General features: G+C 33.2%; 1 protein-coding gene across 1 annotated transcript in view; it reads right to left on the bottom strand.

The window, feature by feature from the left end:
• The window catches only part of LOC129219094 (integrin alpha-IIb-like), an 85,832-nt gene extending 65,921 nt beyond the window's left edge, over nucleotides 1-19,911 (bottom strand). Inside the window, exons 1-3 of the mRNA XM_054853413.1 lie at nucleotides 19,818-19,911; nucleotides 8,501-8,603; nucleotides 6,218-6,309 (exon numbers count right to left, since the gene is read on the bottom strand). The gene's annotated coding sequence lies outside the window, so the exon portion shown is untranslated. The remainder of the gene's footprint in view (nucleotides 1-6,217; nucleotides 6,310-8,500; nucleotides 8,604-19,817) is intronic.
• Nucleotides 19,912-21,688: the final 1,777 nt, after the last annotated feature.

The raw sequence follows: 21,688 nt of genomic DNA, 5'->3' as shown, positions 1-21,688 counted from the left end.
CGTTGGCAATGCGTGCATTAATGCTTTGAGATCTTTCTTAGAAAAGCAGGAAGGTTCCAGGCTTTTATTATATTAAACCTGCGTTAGGTTTCTCTGCCTTTAACCAAGAAGACTATTGAAATCTTCAAAAATATTCCAGGTTAATTTCAGGAAGGTTAATGAATTTAAGCGGAAAACAATTATTTTCTTTATTTTCTTCCCCAACAAATTTTTAATATCATTGATTCTTGCAAAGATACGTTCGCAACAGAAAATTGTAGTGACAATTGCATCGTCAGGCATTGCTGCTACTTTTTTTAGATGGTAGACGAACAACACATTCAGCTTTAAAGTTGCCTATTAGATATTCATAACAAACAAAACGCAATGTGTAACATTAAAGAAGAAAAAAACGTAGAATGGCTGTAGTGTTGCAAGAGAGTGAAATTATAATTTGGGATAAGTGTACTATGGCTCATGAGTAAAAGCATTCATTCGAATCCCATCATAGGATTGTGCAAGATTTAAACGGCAACGATAAACTTTTAGGCGAAATTGTCTGAATACTGTCTGAGGACTTCCGGCAGACATTACCAGTTATTCCGATGAAATCAACGCATGTTTTAAACAATCGTTTTTATAGCGTAATGTCGAGATAATGCGATTGGCCATGAACATGCGAGTATAAAAGCAAAATAATCTAATCGCACAAGTATTTTCTAAGCAATTGCTGGGTATTGGAAACGGTGAAATTGAACTGTATCAAAATATACAGTACAACAAATAGCCAGACAATTTCTACACTGCCGTTGAGACGAAAAGTGAACTAATTGAGAGTCTATTCCCAGATAAATTTAATTTTTTTTAAAATCATAATTGCCTCTGTAATCGCGCTGGTTTTGTAGCAGTTTTGTTTTCGGTAAACATTCCCGAACAGACAGAAATATTTGTGGATCGTCAATTGTCGACTGTCAAATACATATCCCGATGCATGTCGCAAATTGTATTTATTGGTCGTACTAAGTTATTGGAGTTGACATTTTCTAATGCAGGTTTGACATAAGGAGAATTACTATTCGTCAACTGTTTAAAACAATTTTGACGACATACTATTTTTAAGGAGAAACTATATAACTTTCACGTTTGAAGACGTATTTCATAAAGTTTAACAAACACACAAATGTCCAAATCCAGATTTTACACCAAAGATGAATATGAAGCTTTAGTTTTAACTGAAGGTTTTTGCGTTTCAATTTCAAATTTGCCACTTAGTTATTATGATATGCCGTCACTTGGTAGTTGGGCCACCGACTTACAACTGACTGATTTGTAACGTATAACAACTGAGCAATGACGCTGTCTTAGCTACAATTATTGCGAATAATGATCCATTACTGACGGCTGGAAAAAAAAGCTCCCCATTGATGCTGAACAACCCTATACAGTTGTCGATGAAAACAAAGCAGTAAACATTCCAACTGAATTTTTAAATTTCCTGGATACACCAGGAATGTGACTGCACGATTTCCGGTTGAAAATTGGCCCAACAATTTATTCTTTTTCGCGATTTAAACCCACCTAAATTACGCAACGGTACACGTTTCTTCATCAAAAGTCAACAATTTTGACGGGAAAGTTTAAAGGAGAAATATTTGTGTTGCCACGTAATCCATTAATAGCGTCATAATTTTCAAACACATTTGAAAGGCTTCAATTTTTGATTCGTTTAGCTTTCGAAAAGACCATAAATAGATCTCAAGAACAAACAATGTCTTCTTTCTGTTTGGACTTGAAACATAAATATTTCTCTCATGGGCAACCATATATCGCCTTTCTCACAAGTGGAAAGTTATCATACTTTTCGTATGATCAAAAGACTGGTTAAGCAAGAACATTGTGCACAACTTAGTGCTTAGACAGTTTTCAGTTTTCAAATAATAGAAACAATAGTTCGAAGTCAATGTTATCTACTTCATTGAAAAAATTTTATTTTTATATGTTTTTAATTTAGTTATTGTATTTTGTAAAGAAGTTATTGATTACAAACTATAGAGAAAGCTGAGGTGATAAAATGTAGTGTAGAATCTAAAAGTGTATGGTGGTTTACTCTTAGTTTCTACATTCAGTTATTTTACAATCAGTTTCGATATTTACTATCACTTTCAAGTTATTTTTGCTTTTTTTTCGCCGAAGTCATACTTTCAAAATTTACTAAGCGTAAGTATAGTGCTTTTCCCATAGAAAACTTAGTTAGTACTTACTGAATTCAATAAGTACTTTCTTCAGCCTGCATTGTAAAAAAAAAAAAAAAAAATCCGAAACATTACTGAGTAAAAATTTCGATACTTGCTTGCAGTTCTGGCTAAGCTTTGGCTATGTTTGCATTACTGCTTATACAAGTTCCTTAATAAATTAGAAAGGTGCTAAGCTTTTTTTTTTATCCCTTCCTAAGTTTACACTAAAGTTCCAGAAACACGACTAGCTTCGAACAGGAAGATCTTCGAATTTTTCAAAAGGCTTCCGAGATAATTTCAGGAAGCTTATTAACTTTTATCGGAAAACTTTCCGGGTTTTGGCATGACATGTTACTGGCAGAAATTGGCTACATCAGCTGCTCATAATTTTCCAGGATCATTTATTAATCGTTTTTACATTGAATCACGCCCATTATCAATCTCTTATGTTTTAAAATCGGCTATACTATTTCAAGCTCTATTAAAAATTTCTTTGATTCTATCAAAATAATGAGTAAAAGTTTATTTTAATCCAACTTCTTTGCCACAGCAACGCGTGGCTGGGTCAGCTAGTATATATATATATATATATATATATATATATATATATATATATATATATATATATATATATATATATATATATATATATATATATATATATATATATATATATTCTTTTTCAAAATATAATTAGAAAACATGGAAAATGAAAAACAATTATAAACTAAAACTTGGTTCCATTATTACTGAATGCTTATTTTATTGATACGAACTTTGGATTCTTTTTTTTAGAAACCAATACGTAACTACTTCACTTCAAATTTTACAACTATCATTCTGAAAACCGAATGAAGATGATCAGTAGGTTAGAAATGTTTAAGAATATATATTGTGTTTCATAACATAGAACACAACGAAGTTCCACCGCATGTGGTCCACAGGCCGCAGGTTGGGCACCACTATTATACGTGATATTTCAATCGTATACCAGCTATCTTTATGCATCCATTCCATTGTGAAATAAATTTACGACTTACATAGATGCATAGGATGTATACACGAATATACTCGTGTATACCCGTATATGTACGTGTGTATGCTTATATTTTCGGCTATACACGTATATACTCATGTATGAACGTATATACTCGAGATTAGGGATTGCAATACCCGACCAAAAATGCAATACCGGTATTCGGTATTTTTAAAACGTGATACCAGAATACCGGTATTAATACCAGTGTTTGAAATTTCTCAAACAATTATCGAAAACATATTGTTTCGTTGTCATATTTCATAATTTTGTGTAATTTTTTTTTTTCATGAAAACGCATTGTGAACAAATATAAAATGAAGAACAAATATCACAACGAAAAATCAATAACACTAAGAAACATAATGCATCTATTGAATTGTCTCTAAAACTGGAACTCATTTTAGTGCAAATACCCTGCAGTTGAAAATATTCCTTCTTAATTCACGCGGGTCGGTAGTACTACTAACAACTTGCTCTAGTTGTGTATAAGTCCTTTATTTTCAAATAATTCCATCTCTATGCGTGCAATTTTTGGACAGATCCTTGTGTATGTGTGTTTCTTTTGTATCATGTGTAGCAATGTTATTATTTTTTGTTCTTTGAATTTATAGCTATTAGTAATTTCTTTTCGAGAGACAATTTTCTAATATGAATATCATCTACAACGATTTCCTTTTGATCAGGCTAGGTCATAGTTTGCTGTTTCTTAGCCCCTTGGTTAGAAATTTATTATGAACTTAACTAAAATTGTGATCTCGTTAGTTTCTTTTATTCATTTCCGTTTTCTTTTCAAAATTCTTTACAACTATAATTATGTAAATATCTGAAAATAGGTTCCAGGGATTATTCTTTACCTCTATGTTAATTTTTAAGGCACTATATAAATTTTAAATATTATCTTACCAAGCATAAAGCTAAATTGCTAGACAAGACAACAAACCAATACCGGTGACAACAAATTACCAATTGTTATACTAACAAGAAAACATTTTGGCCAAAATTCAGTAGTTGAGACATATATTTTTTAAAAAAGCATAAAGCAACTGCGATTTACGGTTGAAATAAATTATTCATAGGACAAATACCTTCTAAATTAGACTTGACTAAACTTTCACTAAAGGCAAAATGAGTGATCAGTGAAATTAAAATATAAAAAATGCAAACATGGTAAACTTGAGCGCAAGAAAATGCGATTCATCTCACCATCTAGTAATGAAACTATCATTTTTCAATCTTTCCGCTACTTATTTTGGTACTGTATCATGGAAAAAGAAATGTACAATTAAAATGAAAGTAGATATCTAATAAGTTAAATTGCAAACTTTTTAATTATTTAATTATTATTTAATTTTTTTATTTTCAGCTAATACCAAAAATACCGGTATTTTACATCGAAAAAAAACCGGTATTACGAAATTGCAAAACAGCTCACAATACCGGTATTCGGTATACTGGTATTGCAATTACTACTCGAGATAAAAGAGCATGCACCCATATGGTGTTCGTCTGCACTTGTATATACTCGTATATACACTTGACACTTAGTATACTATACTCATGTGTACACTTGTGTACTCGTATATACTTGAGTGGACTGTCCCATACATGCATATGATGTTCGTATGTACAGGCATATATACGTCTTCACACTTCAATATTTGTTCATACTCGAAAGAAAAACATACATATACCTGACACGTATATACTCGTGTAGACACGTATACATTTTTGTAGGTTTTGTAGACAGGTATACACGGTTGTATACTCGTTTATACACGCATATACTAGTGTATATGCTTGTAACAATAAAAACCGAAAAATGCGAATATTAGGGTTATTTATAATGGTTTTGCATCTATTTTTAACTATGACCACTTTACCCTATGCTATGACAACTTTCCTCCACCTCATGTGGTAAAGTGGTCATAAATACATAGGAAAAAGAAAGAGTTATGAAAATACTTAAATCAATAGTTTTCTTTCTAAAATTCATTGTACCGTATTCTTTAATGATGGTAAAATAACAACAAAAAAGTAGAAGTTTTAAAAGAATTTATTTATTTTCTACAAAAGTTGAAAACCCTCGATTTTATGACAACTTTACACCATCAGACCCTATCCACGGTAGGGCAATGTCCTTGCCATTTGAAGCAAAGTCTGTGATACATTTTTCGATGGCAGTCGACTGAAGTGGGATAGGAAATTGTTTGCCAAAAATGTTGTCGTAAACTCTGATAAGATGATTGCTAAAGAAACTTATTCTCATCGGCATTGCAGTTGAATTAGGGCAATAAATAAACTTCGACTTCTCCGTCGTAAGCACAGACAAAACGTCCGACTAGGACATAACAGAAAACAGATCGCAAAAAACCCTGACATTTATTCGGTAATCCACACTGAAGCTATCCATATAGATTCTAAATCACACCGGTTCTGGGTAAAGCTCGTTGATAATTGAATTGGAAGTACTTCTAAAACCATCACAACTACTATCTGATTTTTGGAACAAGATCTGTGGCCACACTAAACATCTGACAGTATAAAGGACTGCGGGGAGTTGGGAGGATGCAAAGTAGATCTATCTCCATGTGGACACTCCGGGAAACATTTTGTCGACTGAATGATCTACAATTTCCACAATTGGTTCCCTGCTGAACAATACTGAGAAATTCAAAGCAAATGTGATGAAAGTGGGCAAGCCGAATAACTTCATGCTAACAATTAACGCTTCAATTTGATTTCAGCAATAGAAAAGGAAGATCATTTAAGATTGAGCAAAAATTTCGTAACTACATAAATTAGGTTTTTCTAAATCAGTTTCCTTGGATCAATAGAAAATTTAAAAAAGCAAAAAACATTCGACTGTTTCTATAACCATGTCATCCATTGTCACTTTTTTCATATTGTTACAAAATATAAACAGAAAATAATAAATAAATGCTTAAATTAAAAATAAACTAAATACCTGAACAAAATTCTGTTTTATTCCTTTATATGAACCATGATATATGTAAATAGCACCATTTCCTCCCTCATAAGGTGCTCCAATTGCAATGTCTGAAATACGGGGAGTAAAACAATAAGTGAAATAATAAATAAAGAATAAATCATACGTTTTACCACGCTTTCCGAAAGCAATGGCTGTAAAGGTGTAAACGTGTTATATCCTATCCAGTACTATACACAGGGTATTCTTAATCACTTTACATTGAAAATCATTAGCAAACGAACTCAATGCTGCCTAGATTTGAGGAGACAAGATAAAATACGTTACTGGTAGTTTTAATATCGCTTTTAAGTAGGCTTGCAATTTTCACAAGAGAGGATCCAAGAAGGGCTTAGGGGTCAAGCCGGTCATGGCTAACACTAGATTCAGTGATTCAGTCTGCTACAACTTCAAATATTATAATCTTTAATCTTACTTGTACCAAGATGAGGATACAGCGCGAAATACAGAGCTTCCCTCATTTTCTGACCAGAATCTAAAAACTTTTATTCTGACAACGGAGATAAAAACCCCTCTTAAAGGTAGCCGAAAACTCACTTTTTAAAGTTCAATTTCAAGAAACTTCCGGGGGAGGGCTCCTAATACTCCTGTTTGTACGTGCATGCATACTTATAATCAGGTGTATTCGGATTTCCCCCCGTAATTTAGGTCCGTAGGGAAGAATGGCTAAGGTACTTTTCTTTTTTGAATGAACCTTCCTGGTAAGTGAAACTCTATTATAAAGCTCTCCAAGGGTACAACAACGAGGGGAAAAAGCAAAGCCCGTTCTTCCCCTCATTGAACATTGGTCCATAAGGGGATGGGTCCGAGGGCTATAAAGTTTGGGAACCTCTGTGGTACGATATTACGCCAGAGCAATTTTGCATTGAATTTAATTCGAATAAATGTAAACAAAGCGTGAAATTTAAATGTAGTTTTTTTGAAAGCAGTAATTAAAAGCTTCGTTTATTTGCATTATAGCCACAACTCCCCCTCCGCACACACAGACCCGTCATTTTGATTTATTCCAGAGAGAGGGGGGGGGGGGGTCCAAAAATATGTAGTGAAAGCAAATTATACCGCAAAACAGCAAAAACCACACCCACTTACATATAAACGCATTAAATTCTCAAAACCAGAGATGTCAATTCACCCTCCTGACTCCCCCAAATGACAGGTTTATAACGCTATAACTGAGTAACGTTACAGATGATCAATGATCATCATTACTGTTTATGCCAGAATGAAGAGAATTAAATGTTTCACGTTATAACGAAATGTAATTGTAAACGATGTTACCAGGCCGGACATTTTGAATTTCTCCGACAGGGAGGGGAATTTGTCGGAAAACGAAAAAAAAAAACCTTTTGCTCCACTCATTTGGAAAAAGCACGTATTTTTCAAAGCCAAGGGGGGGGGGGGGAGGGTGTAGATCTCGAAACCGCCTAAACGACGGACCTACATGTCCCCATAACCATGTTCAGTATATAGTAAAAAACTGTTACAGTACGCGCGAAAAAAAAAATCGTATAATTGTTTTTGCTTTTTTAAGCATCAAAACGACTAAAAATTTATTCATGCTTGAAGACACACACACACAAAATGTGTTTTTATATGGGAGAAGAAAGATGTTGGGGTTGAAGGGACAAAAAATGTGCGCTTGTATGAACACTTCTCCTGCAGTGCAGTTAGTTGAGTCTTGTACAATTTAGGTATCAAAACTGCTGAAAACTGCTCTTTAAAATTCATGATACCTGAATTCGCAGGGCTAAATTAAAGTAAGTAAATTTTCGTTATAATTTCTTACATTTTAATTGAAGTCTAAAAAATATGCGGTTATCAACTCATAACTCACCCTCTGCTTACCCGGCCATAACGTTTCATTGAATGAACTGATTGGTCCGATTCTGTTTGAAGCCGATTGATAATAACCGCATAAGTTTCGCTTCAATTTCCCCTATCACTTCAGGGGAATGGAGGGCACACAAAACCGCCGCAGTCGGGTTGGGCGAGCTGCCGCAGGCGGCTAGTTATTTTAAGCATAACGTTTTGTTTAAACGTTTTTGTTTATCCATGTATAGTATTTTTTAGGAAAATCGTTTGCAAAAGTTTAAAATAAAGGTCAAAATACTTTAATTTTGGCGTAGTTTTGGCAAATTGTTCTGCACACTTTCGCAAACTCATTTCATTAAGATGTTTTTAAGCATTTAAATATGATTACAAAATTGTTATTATTCATGCATCAGTAAAAGTCATAAATACCATTGAAACCATCTAGATTCAAATCTCCTGCGTTTGCGATAGCTGTGCCAAAGCGTGAATTTGGAACATTTCCTCCCAAGATTTGTGTATGCTCCCGTAAAACCTAAAAAACATTACTCAAAATTAATTACTAACATTAAACCAAAATCTTGGAGAAATTGATATTTTCACGGAGATGAAAACACAATATAATATATTAAAAAACACCGAATAATATATTTGGTGTCCGAAAAGTCCTTGACGCATTTTAAAAATTCATTGAAAAGCAGCAAATTGTCGTATGACTACGCGGTGTGAGCCATAATACAAGACATACTTCAAGTTCATACCACTAGAGTTCAAGATTTTTTTATGACATCGTAAAAAAATGGGGGAGGGGGGAAGTAATAATACATAATCATCACAGTAAGAAAAACAAACGTCACGAGAGGTCAATCATGTTGTTTAACAGAAAGCAATACCTTTCTATATATACCGTTTGTGGACCTGGAATGAACGTTTAGATGTGGTTCGAGCAAAATACGGTTCACACATTGAGCAAAAACCTGTTTTTATGCGTTAGATAGGGACTGCTTGAAAAAAATCGCATAAAAAAATTTCGCTCAAAATTACACTATTAAGCACTAGTTTTAAAGATTAGTTAGTCAATTGAGTCCCAATTTGTGTGAAATTTGCATATATCGCAAAAAAAAAAAAAAAAAAAAAAAAAGCATAAAAAAAGACAGCACAAAAACAGGTTTGAGTGCAATTACTTTTTTCTTCTTTTTTCCTTTACAAAAAATTTTCTTGAACCTATGAAGGAGTATTATAGCGAAAACCTCATATTCATACGACAATTTTTTGCTATTCTACGAATTTTTAAAATGTGTTAAAGCAGGGTTGCCAACTGCTCTGCATTTTTCGAAGTTGCTCCGCAAAAATAGCGAAACACCGTAGCTCCGCAAACTAGTTATTTTGCAACGCATCTCCAGTTTGGTCTTGATTCTGACCAGGCTTAGATTTATTTTAATTATATTTTGCTAGTTTATTATAACAGGCATGTAAATATGGGAGTTATTAAAGATGCTTACTCAAAGCATGACAGTGTTTAAAGCTGTTTTATTAATTTAAAAGTAACTATTTCTTAATTATTTCTATTAATTATTTCTTTGCTAATGCTTGAAATGATTATCAAAGCTCAAAAACAATTTTAGAATAGAGGTTTAATTATTTTACATTGATTTTTATACAAAATACCTAGCTGCTCCGCGAAATTTCAAAATGCTCCTCAAATAATTTCTCCATAGTTGGCAATCCTGGTTAAAGACTTTTCAGACACCATATATATATATATATATACAGGGTGTTCCAAAAATGACTGATACATTTGAAAAATCAATAAAAACTAAACGGGCAGCGATAGGAATATACCGTTTGTTGCATTATGCTTGGGGCAACAGTAAATTTTCAGAACCACACTGTCAAAAATGAAACGCTCAATTTTGACGATTCGGCAATCCTCGAGCACTATTTCGTTATTTTCGACGATCCTTTCGTCACCGAATCACGTGATATTTGACGAAACCAGAAATCTCAAATTTTTGACGAAATTATTTCGTCCCAATTTCGTCATATTGCAGTGCATTCTGGGAATTTTCGTTTCAGTCTTGTACTTGCTCGTTAAATTATCTTACGGAAATTATCCTACAGGATTCATAAAAAAGGTTAGTATTTATTGAAATTTGTATGTGCAATGTGCCTTCTTTTATGTACTGTTACATTTTTGTTTAGTGTTGTGTTTATTGTTGTATTTAAAACACATTAAAATTGAAAACGAACGGTTCGATTAGGTTTAGAATTCTGTGTGTTGTTAACTTTGAGTCACCTCCACGTTAGGCTTAGCTAGCGTTATTTTTTTTTATTTGAAAAAGAGAATATTGGTTTGTTGACATTTATTTCCAAAAACGTACTTCCTTTATTTCGTTAAAAAAATTACAAACATGACTAAAGAATTTGTACGAATTTAAACTTACAAAAAAAAAAAAAACACTCCACCGTAGCTAAACTAACACAGATGATATACAGCGCTTTTATAAATGGCATAGAACTTTGAAGCTTTTAATTTCAACGTGGAATATATTACATGGTTATGTGTTTTCATTCTTCTCCATGAATTTTACAAAAATAATTCTGTTAAACGAAGTGTATTTTTTAGTTTAATAGTTCAAATTTGTTTCATTCCGCATTTTTATTTTCTTAAAAAAATACTATGTACCAATCCCCCAGTAAGTATTGATATTTTTTCTTCTTCCACTCTACATTTAATGTTTTTTTCAATATAATAATTTATACAGTAGTTCCCAAAAGTGTTAGCAAACTTATCATTTTCAATGAAATATTGCTATACCCATTAGTTAAAAATTAATATTTTGGAATGGGTAAACAATATTACAAAACTTCATGAAATATTTAAGTAGCAAAATAAAATTGATTTTGAAGAAATTAATAATCAAAAAGTATCAAGAACTTTATAACACAAAAGTGTTCGTAGAAAATATTTTAAAATAATTGTTAGCAATCTTTGAATAAAATCGATGAAACTCGAGGGAAAAAAAAGCGCTTGATGCAATAAAAAATAAATGCAAACCGTTTATCTTTTGGATCCGAAATGATACCGTCTTTTATTTTGTTAAGCTCGTGGACAAGACTTTTAAATGCTTATCCCATGTTGTTTATATAATCTCTTTCCCTGCAGCAGATGTTTCTAGCAATAAGTGCTTATGTTCATTATTTGTGGAGCCTTTTTTTTTACTTGCATAAAACATGAAGTAAAGTAAATATCAATTTAATACAAATCATTTTAAGATAAAGAAAATATTAATTTCCATAAAGAACTCTATCTTTGTGCTTGATATTTCAGCAGAATATTTTCAATATTTTCAAAAAAATTTCCGCAAATTAAAATAAATTATTGAAAGTAGAGTTTTAATGTTTAACCTCGATTTAAAAAGAAAAGATAGTATAGCAGCATGTTTGAAAATTGTAATAACAATAATAAGCATTTTTTGTTTATTTTCCCACTTCATACACTAAATTTATAGGTTTTTCTATGTCAATTTGTGTTACATGATTTGTCATAATTATGAATTTTTCCATTATACATAGCTTCTACAGCTAAAATAAATGCAGCATTAATTTTATTGCCATATTTGCCGCCTGAAGGTATTGTCAACAAAAAGTGAGAAATCCCGGTCTACATTAAATCAGACTAAGAAGCATTTTATAGATGAACTTCCAATAAATCCAAATTTTTTGTTGGTGCTGTGATTTTGCTGGATACAAAGTAAAATGTCTGAAAATTTAACCGAACTTCAATTGAAAAATGGAAAGGATAATGAAAATATATGAAAAATTAAAAGGATAATGAAAATATATGAAAAGTTAAAAGGATAATGAAAATATATGATAAGAAGTAACAAGCTTTGCTTGTTTGCACCACACTGGTCCCTATTTTCATTATAAATCTTTGGAAAAAAAAATCCATTGATATCAGTCAATTAGTTCTCAAGACACAAACAAACAAGGAAATGCACTTTGTTATTGGGTTTCCCCTATCTTTGGCAGCTCTTCTCCCTTGGCGTTTTTTTTTTTTTTTTGTTTACTGCGTGAAAATTGCATATTTTAAAAATCAAATATGCTTAGTTAAAAGGTGATACTCCCTTCGTCTCCGTCCCAAACTAGTAAGTAGAGCTACGTTTGAATATTTTTGTACTAGTGATTGATTCTGATGATTTTATGATTTTGTTCGAATATTTTTTACGCTCCATTTTGTAAGTACTCTACCCCCAGTATAGCAGAAAAATCAGTTTTTCTTTTCTACTAAATCCCTATCCATCAGCTAGAAGGTAGCTTTATGTAATTATTAGTTAGCTTATGAAATGGAGTTTGGCTTCGAGTGTTGGAGCCCTGGGTTTTTGACTCGAATTTGATAATGGTTTAAGGAGGTAAAGCTCGGTAAGTAAATGTTGTTTATTGATAACATAGCACAATAAAATGTATGAAAAAAGTGCAAATAAAATCATAATCACCAGTTTCAGTACTACTTAATTCATAAGTACTTTATTGGAACTAATTTGAGTAGGGGGAGAGAGTACTTCAGAAAACATTCGTGAAGAAAACGGAACACGAAAATCGAAAAAAAAAGAAAAACAGTGTATTTTGGCTATCGGTTAAAATAAAAAATAAATTTAAAAAAAATCACAGATCAACAATTTTCGCACTTTTGATTTTTTTATAGCTCAAAAAAATGAAAATTCACGACTTGATGTGCAAAAGAATTAACTCGTTTAATGGCTAAATAATGCTGATTCTCGATAAATTGAAGAAACTCTAATTCTAGAATATTATTCAGAAATTAATTTCAGAAACTAACTGAGAGTCTATCTGCCTAAATAAAAATTTTGTTCATCCGCTGTAAAAATAACTCATTCTTGCAATCTGCTTGAAAAAAAGCTGTCAGCATTGAAATCATCATATATTTTGAAAAATATGAAAATTAAATCAGATGCTTTTCAAAGTCACAAGCGAATCGTAGCTTTTTAACTTAAGGAAAAAAAAACTCAGATTTTGAAAGATATCGTGAAAACATGTTTTATTTCAGAAATAAACTGATGAATTTAATCGTAAAACTTTCCTCGAAATAGAAAAAAGTTCCATGTGCATGAGGGCATACACCCATGGACTTAAACCTTTACTTATTATGTTATATATTCTCTTTTTAAAACTTTTTTTAGGATGGATCCAACATCACGGAGATAATTGGAACAAGGACAGACGAAGACTTTTTCATAATAATAACAATATTCTAAATGTTCGTATATTATACATTGATTTCATGTTACACATGTTTGGAAATAAAAATAAAAACTTAGGGGTGAAAAGCAAAGGTATATTTTTATAATTATTTAACAAACATTACACTAAATTAATTTTACCGAAAGATTTATTTCACATCTGCATTTTTTTAAGATTTATATTTTCAAATACCTTTTGCAATTTTGGCAGATAATTATTTTCAAAGTATGAAGTATGAAATGCATGCAATAATAAAATTCCTGTATTAAAAAACAGGAATTTTATTATTGCGTGCATTTCATGTGGCCAAATCAACATTCTACATACAAGCAAAATTAATAAAACAAATAATTAATTAGAAAAAGAAAAAGGTAAGCTTTTTCTTAAGATTATCTAATTTTATTTTCTGTATCTAATTTTAGAACAAATATGTACTAACTTAAAGTTGTCCAATTTATTGCACTTTTTCTTTGAAATTTGTGGTGTAAGTTGGATAAAAATCTTTTTTTTTTCTGGAATTTTTCATGCGTTGCAATGAAGAAACTTCTCAGCAATTTTCTCCCGAGCATATATCGATCTAACTGTGCATAAAAGTGGCACATGATTTATTTTTCCAGAATCCAATGTCTGCTGAGGAAGTAGCACTTTTATATTCCCAGTAGGGGCAGGGCGATGTAGGAATTTCAACATCGTGATGCATCGCCGTCCTTACATCGCGATGTAGCGATGTAGTTCAAACAGTTTGAAATATTCTTTCCGCTTTAGAGGCACCCCCCCCTCCCCAATTAGGGGAGTTTTCCTTACAAAAATCCAGGCTTTTGTCAGATCTTTTTCTAATTTGGCACATAGGTTCCTTAATCACATGGGGTAGTACCCCATATGAATACTACCCCATGGGAAACTATCCTATGTGGATTTCCAGCATCAAAGGATATCTGGGCCGAATCTGGAAAAGATCCGGCGAAAACTGGATTTTAATAAGGAAAACTTCTATGGGGTTTGCCACACATAGCGGGGCGAAAACTACACTATGAGAATGCCGAAACATCAAAAGACAAATGTACCAAATTTATAACAGATCACACAAAAACTGGGTTCTTTTAAGACCCCCCCCCCCACACACACGTGGTTTCCCACTCCATAGCGGGACGAAGACGGGAATTTCCGAGCGTCAAAGGATATCTGTGACAATTTTGGAAAAGGCATGATAAAACTGGTTTTTTGTAAGAAAACCCCTCATTTGGTGGTTGTCCCCCCATAGCGGGGGCGGAAAACCACCCTATGAGAATTCCTGAGCATCAATGAACGAACCTCTATGCCAAATTTTGGAAAGATCCGACAAAAAATAAATTTTTTTCAAGGGAAACCCCATCGGGGTTGCCCCCCCCCCCATACATTGACGAAAGCTAACCTCCGTAAATTCCTGAGCATCAAAGAACCTCTATGGCAAATTTAGAAAATATAGGAAAAAAACTTTCTTTTATATAAGGAGAACCCCCAATGCGGTGTTGCTCCCCCCCCCCCATCATGGAGGGGTGAAAACTACCATGTGTGAATTCCCGAGCATCAGAGGACCTCTGTTCCAAATTTGGAAAAGATATGATAAAAACTGTTTTTCTATAAGAACCCCTCCCGTATGGGGGTTGCCCCCCATAGCGGAAAGAAAACCACCCTATCAGAATTCCTGAGCATCAAATAACGAAACTCTGCCAAATTCGGAAAGATCCAACAAAAACTGGATTTTTTGTAGGAAAACTACCATAGGGGTTGCCCTCCCCCCCATAGAAGAACCGAAAACTACTCTGCGTTGAATCCGCGTGCATCAAAGAGCCTATGTGTCAAATTTTGGAAAGATCCGACAAAAATTGGATTTTTTCAAACCCCCCCCCCCATCGCCCCCCCTCCCCTTATAAAGTGATGAAAACTACCCTGCGTGATTCTTGAGCATCTAAGAACCTCTGTGGCAAATTTAAAAAAGATCGGACAAAAACTTTTTTTTTTTAATACGGAGAACCCCCAATGTGGGATTGTCTGTCCCCCCCACCCCCCCACATAGAGGGACATAAACGACCTTGTGTGAATTCCCGAGCTTCCAATAACGAACCTCTGTGCCAAATTTGGAAAATATCCGACAAAAATTAGATTTTTTGAAGGAAAACCCCCATTATGGGGGGGGGGGTTGATTAGATATCATGGGGAGTTTAATCTGCAATGATTTGTTTTAGCTTTTTATGAAGTTGTTTGTTTGCATTTTTACATAAATAAAAATTCACTTGACATATTTTATGTGTCTCTTTTTTTTAACAATTACTTGTCTTTTTTTTGATGGGGGGGGGGGGAGGGGGCTGCAGGCCCGTTGTTTCAACTTTTTCCCAAATATGACAAAGAGTCTGTACTCAATAAAAATTTTTCAGAAAACGAACTTAAACAACGGCCAGTCATGTATAAAAACATGAATGTTCAAAAATCAAGACGGGAGGGGGGGTCAATTGACCCCCTGACCTCGTAAATGACGGGCCTGTGAAAGTGACTATACGTAATAAAGTAGGAAACTACGGTGGTAAGATTCTGAAGTTAGGATTTGATCACACGCACACGAATCTTATAAAATACAGTCGAACCTCGTTATAAACGAACTTAAAGGGACCATTAAAATCGATTATTATAAAAAGTTGGTTCGCTTTATCCAAAAAACAATAAACAGTAAGACAAAGATTGCAAAAAAGTTCATTTCAGCAGTTATTTGTTTTAAGCGTGTTCGAATTAACGAGGTTCGACTGTATTCTCAAAAAAAAAAAAAAAAAATAATAATAATAATGTGCTCAAAGAAAAAAAAAAAAAGAAATAAATTTTCTTAAAAATTTACGAAATTAACGTCCTCATATATGACGAAATTAATTTGACGAAACTAATGCTCTCAAAACTACGAAAATGATTGTTAATTTGACAAAACTAGAATGAAGAAATATTTCGTTACATTTGACGAAATTCGCATCCTCAAACCACTAACAAAAGCAGTTTCTTCAATTTGACGAAATGTTCGCTCGGAGCATATCCCTGGAAGTGGTTTCGTCAAAAACGAAGAAAATTTCGTCAAATTTGAAAGTCCATTTCTGAGAGTGCAAGCTTTCAAAATTAGTTACAATGTTCTTCAACAGATAACACTGCAAGTGTTTTAGAGGTGGCTTGCAGCTGTATCTGTCAGAAAATTTACTGTTTTTCCAAGCATACTGCAAATAAACAGTATTTCTATCGCTTCGCTGCCCGTTTAGTTTTTATTGATTTTTCAAATATGCCGGTCTTTTTGGTGATCAGTCAGACTGCGTTTTCTTTTATACCTTTTAAAATACATGCAGCGTAGGGTGCTTCAAAAAAATTTTTTTTCCGAATTATTTTGCTCTTACCCCGAAACTTTTTTTACACTGTTCATAAATATGATGTGTTCAAAGTTTCATTTCAATCAAATAATATTTAGAGGTGGCGCAAAGCGATTGAATTTAGTTGAAAATTATGGCACTTTGGAAAGGTGAAGAATAGTTTCTAATTCCGTTGCTCAAAATAATGCTACATTCAGAAGGGTGTAATTTGAAACATATGTAACGACTCTAAAAGGTTAACGAAGTCTGATCAGTTAAAAAAATAAGATTTTTCCCGCCTGCCACAGGATCAATATGAGTGACAAAAAATCCACGTTGATAGTAGCTGCTATAGTAGAAAAGTAGAGGATTTTACACTTAGTCACTCGTCTATCATACGGCGAAAGCAAACTATCCTAACCGAACCGGTCATTAACGTTTATAAAACTTTTTATTCCTGGTTCTAGCCCCATTGATAGTGCACTAGGATGGAACACTAATGCAAACATAGTACATCTGGAAAAACGAAGTATTAGTATTATGTATTAGTATCAGGATTGCACATTGATGAACAACTGTTGAGTGCTTTTAAATTATTCAAGTAAGAAGAATTGCTATGGAAAACATCTTTGCAGAACTGTTAGATAAATGGGCACTTGATGAGCTGGTAGGGGTATTTGCTTGGATACAACAAAAATAGTAATATTGCTATTGTTACTAAAATTGGAATATATTTGACATTTGAAACAAAATCTAGGAAAACAATTATCGTATTTTGTTTGCCAGAACTACAGTCTAGATATTGTGCTTTCTTTCGTATTTATGCAATGTACGAGACCATCAACATCTAGCATAACTACTGTTACTGTTTTTTGAACGGTTTCAGAAATCATGGTCGATACACGACTTTTAATTTTGAAGCTGGAATGAGAAATGATGAGGAGTAGGCGGTCATTTAGAGCGATATTAAATCAATAAAGGAATTTGCGTTAGCCAACTTATGATTCTCCACGCAAAAGAAGATTACAGGGGGAACTTAGTAGCTTGTTTTAATTTTTCTGAATGGAGCTATTTTTCATTGCGTACGCTTTTCGTGCCTCAGGAGTTATTCATCATTCTAGGTATATGTCGAAGACTATGTGTATGGAAGCCTCCTAACTAGTCTAAACTTGCAGCAGGAAAAAGCAAAGGAATTCGCAACACCTGTATCTCCATTGTTAAAGAATTTCCGAGACCTAGGTTTATAGCACCCCTTCCTGGATAAGTACCAATAAATTATTCGAAATTCCTTAATATATATATATATATATATATATATATATATATATATATATATATATATATATATATATATATATATATATATATATATATATATATGTGTGTGTGTGTGTGTGTGTGTGTGTGTGTGTGTATAGTCGTTCTTCGCAACTTCGCGCTTCGTTTTTACGGCTATGCTCTATCTCGGTTTGTCAAATTTATTCAGTAATCTTTTTTAAATAGGCTCTTGATTACTCATTCCTTCAAAAGAGTAACAGAATATTGCTTTTCAATAAGACAAGTTCCTTTGAGGGGCTAGAAAAGTCAGTTGTAAAGGGGGGGGGGGCAAACTGCTGAAGTGTTAAAAATTGTTGCTGCTTTCATCAGTTAAACATTAATTGGAGAGTATATATCATTGTATAATTTCAAGGGAATAAATACATTTATAAATGGTGTTCAACGACTTGCTTTTCGAACTGTTAGCGTTACTTTCAATAGAAAGAATCCGGAGGTGGTGAGAGGGGTGGAGGGAAATACTATCACTTATTTTCACTTATTTTAGCATCGAACAAGTTGCACGATTTTCATTGGTTAGTGGTAGTGTGTAAGATCTGTGTGTGTTTAGTTTAATGCACAAAGAAACAATTACCTGTTAACGTCGGATTTTCTCATATTTTATATAATATAATATATATATATATATTTTTCCCTATACGAGTGTAATAGGAAAAAAAGGATGTTGTTGCAGGTCTACTGGGCTCTAATAATTTAAAAACAATTCATTAAAAAAGGTCGTACATAAGTTTTCTACGCTCTAGCTCGGTAATATTCGATAAATATATTCGGAATGCTACTTCGCAGAAATTCATTTATAGCGGTATTTATGATTTTGGAATGGTGTTTATCTCGGCTGTCATTGCAGCCAGAATGTCAACTCATGTCTGAAATCTTTCTTCTTTCCATTTGTCTCTAGAATTTAGCGAACAACCATAAATCGCAGGGGGGGGGGGGGGGTGTATCATCAGAAAAGTGCCTGTTGAAGCATAAAAGTGGTTTTTTACCAAAAGAGTCTACAGAAAGTGAGAATTCTGTTTGAAACTCGTCACTGGGGGGGGGGGGAATGCCATCTGCATTTTCCGAATGAACCATTTTACTCTCGTCCAGTTTCTGGCTAAATTTAGTTACTAATTCTACCTCTGCAGCAAATTACAGCTTCTCCAACTCTGATTGGCTGGACTGTTATTCGATGAGGGGGGGGGGGGGGACCATTGCTCTCCATGGTCTTGATAAATTAATGTATTATTTGAATATATGTGAGAGTGGATTTTGTGGTTTTTCCCTTTGAGCCCCCAAGGAAAAGTTTGGAATAACGGACCTGTAGATTGAAATCCGATCCTTAGAATTTTTTGCTTCCGTGCTTCATTTTTGGCAGTGAGTGTGAGTTTGGCAGTGTGTATGTGTGGGTGGTTTCTTTTTGTTCTAGCAATGATTCATCTTACACATACGAAAAGGTAAAATTAAACAAAGTAAAACGTCCTTTACATTCGCAAAAAAAAAAAAAAAAAATATTGACACTTAAATTTTAAGTTTTTTACTTCTGTGCAGCTTTAAAGTTGTTCCATAAGCTAATGTGTTACTTGTCTTCTTTAGTAAAACTTATTCATAAAACAAGGAAAACAATTTGAATAATCTGTGGAAAATATATGATTTTGGAAAATTAATTGCTATAAGTTTATATTTTTAGTCATTTTTTGAAGAGTTGCAGTAAATCTTGCATTATTATTGTTTAGTTTTATCATTTTTAAAAGAATTGCCGAATAAAAAAAAATACAATGCTTGCATAAGTTAAACACACTTTGACTACTTACTTTTCCATTACTAAGATAAACAAAAACTTTTCCTTCATCACCCCCAGTAACAGATGATGCAAAAGGGGCGCCACAAGTAAATCAGTAAGGCGATCATCATTTAAATCTACTCCAAGAAGGGCTGCACCAAAATACTCACCAAGCTGTAAGATTAACTTAGGTGAATCAGGTTTCTCAGACAGCCAAAAAGGAAAGATTTACTCGGGTGAATCAGAATTGAAGGGTTTGCTGCAAAAAAGGGGTAGTTCAGAATTTTCATTGTCAGAGGATCCGTGCATTGAAGCTTTTAACACTAAATCGCATTCTAATTCCTTTTCAATTTTTCATGACTTGCATAACAGTATTCAGGAGAACGCACGAGGAGCTATTGAAATATAATAAAGAAAAAAGTGTATTGATGTTTCCAGCTTTGATGCAACCTTTTGAAAATGGAGCTATACTCTTTGTTTGCAGCAAATCCTACAATTCTCAAAAAGCCAAAGATCAAACAGCAGAAGGGACAAACATTAATTAAAAAAAAAAAAATCAGTATATTAAAAACGTACACTTAGACAAAATCCCTTGCCAAAAACAAGTTAAACTTGAAATATTTGCAATTGTGATCAAATGAGTCAGTGAGAAAATTATAGATATAGGTTGAACTCCCGAAGTTTTGAGTATAACGCATGTGTGAAGTTCAAACCACAAAAAGGTTTTCATTGAAAAGTTTGAAAATCATACTGAGTAGCAACACCTAGTATTACTTTTTTTGTCCCAAAACAGATTTCTAATTTTGGCACTTACATCTCTTTACTTTTAGAAGCTTCATATTCACAAAATATTGTGAAGAAATTCTGTACACGATGTCGATCGATGTAATATTGAAATTAATATCACTTGAATCAGATTAACTGCGAGGATTTGAAAAGATATGTTGGGCTGTATGAGATTACATTATGCTAGAAACTCCATTTTTTAAATCACTTTCCCACACTTTTAAAACTGCAAAGAAAATATCAGAATTACTTTGCATTTCAGTGCATGAAATAAATATCAATGAATTTTGCCTTGCATTCAAAGGATATCCCGTAATGTCCACTTTGTATCTGCAATGTCTCATCCGCATATCACTCATGAACATCATATCTCGTAGTTGTACGAAATTGAGGCAAGGAGGATTCACGTCAAAGTTCTAGAAGGTAAGTCAGAAAAGTATCCGACCTTATTTTTTTGAATGAAAACTATTGTTGGTTATGAATCAAGCTTGCTTGCATGAGATGACTTTGAACTTTGTGAGGGAACGTGAAACTTTTCCCGTCTGCCAATAGCGTTAGTCGCTGGCAAACAGAGTTTAACTGAGTTAGCGCGTAGGTCCCTCGTTGGGTATTTTAATTTCAAGAGAACTAATAGAGCGATAGGAGCAACTGTACGGCATCAAATTTTTCCAGAAACTAAGCGACAGTAAAGGGTAAAACCAGTGGTTGGAAAAACTACATTTTTTTTGTAGCGAACTACAACTACAACTACTTTAACGCAAATGTAGTTAACTACAACTACAACTACTTTTTTCAAAATGTAGCAACTACAAACTACTTTTGAAATGTAGTCGCTACTTCGCTACTTTTTAAAAATTAAATAAATAAATAACATACACATACACACCGTTTGAGATTGAATGAAAAAATTAACAAAATTTTCAGATTGATATATTGGCTCATTTGAACATGGAATATTGCTAAAAATTATTTATTCTTTCTTCCTTTACTGAAACGATTCGTCAATCGAAACATTTTTTACCAATTGCACGAATATTCCCTGCAAGAAAGGATTTAAAAGTGGAAGGAGTTCAACCTTCAAATTTTTAATCCTTTCCTGACAGTAAATAGTATTTC

This window comes from Uloborus diversus, chromosome 3 (genome assembly GCF_026930045.1).
Source record: "Uloborus diversus isolate 005 chromosome 3, Udiv.v.3.1, whole genome shotgun sequence".
NCBI classification, from domain to species: domain Eukaryota; kingdom Metazoa; phylum Arthropoda; class Arachnida; order Araneae; family Uloboridae; genus Uloborus; species Uloborus diversus.
The sequence above is the reverse complement of the archived record's forward strand: the minus strand, read 5'-3'. Positions and strand labels throughout refer to the sequence as shown.